Source organism: Gobio gobio, assembly GCF_949357685.1.
Source record: "Gobio gobio genome assembly, chromosome: 4".
Classification (NCBI taxonomy): Eukaryota; Metazoa; Chordata; class Actinopteri; order Cypriniformes; family Gobionidae; genus Gobio; species Gobio gobio.
This window is the reverse complement of record NC_137100.1, coordinates 42,978,430-42,978,933: the sequence shown is the minus strand read 5'-3', so window position 1 is coordinate 42,978,933 and position 504 is coordinate 42,978,430.

Sequence of the window (504 nt, the reverse complement as noted above, 5' to 3'; positions counted from 1 at the left end):
ATGCAGCTGTAAGGTAGGTAATATGCATCCTAAGGATATGTGTCCTTTGTCCATTGATTGATGCTTTTCATCGAATCATTGGAAAAAATATGGAAAACAATATACATTGTTAGGTACCATTATAACCTCTCATTAATGATTATATCACTCACTGGTATTTGAAGGTTTCAGAAAAGAGAAGAGAGTTATACATACATGCAGACAAAACATTTTTTTTTCTCTTTATTTTTTGTAGTTGTATTTAGAACTTTGCAGTGCAGTATAGATAGTCTATACAATCCATGTGCTGTCCTCCCCTTGCGCACTTCATATACGTGAGACTGTTTGGATGCTAAATGAAGTGGGAGGGAAACCCTGCTCTTGGAGCGCTGCAGGCTGATGATGCGAAAGCTCACAGAGTCACAAGTAGTTGCTGGCTTAAACCGAGAGGCATGTCCAATGAGCGCACTCGAGCACCTCCCCAAAATCTTCTGATTACAAGCGCTAGATGTTTACACATGACGC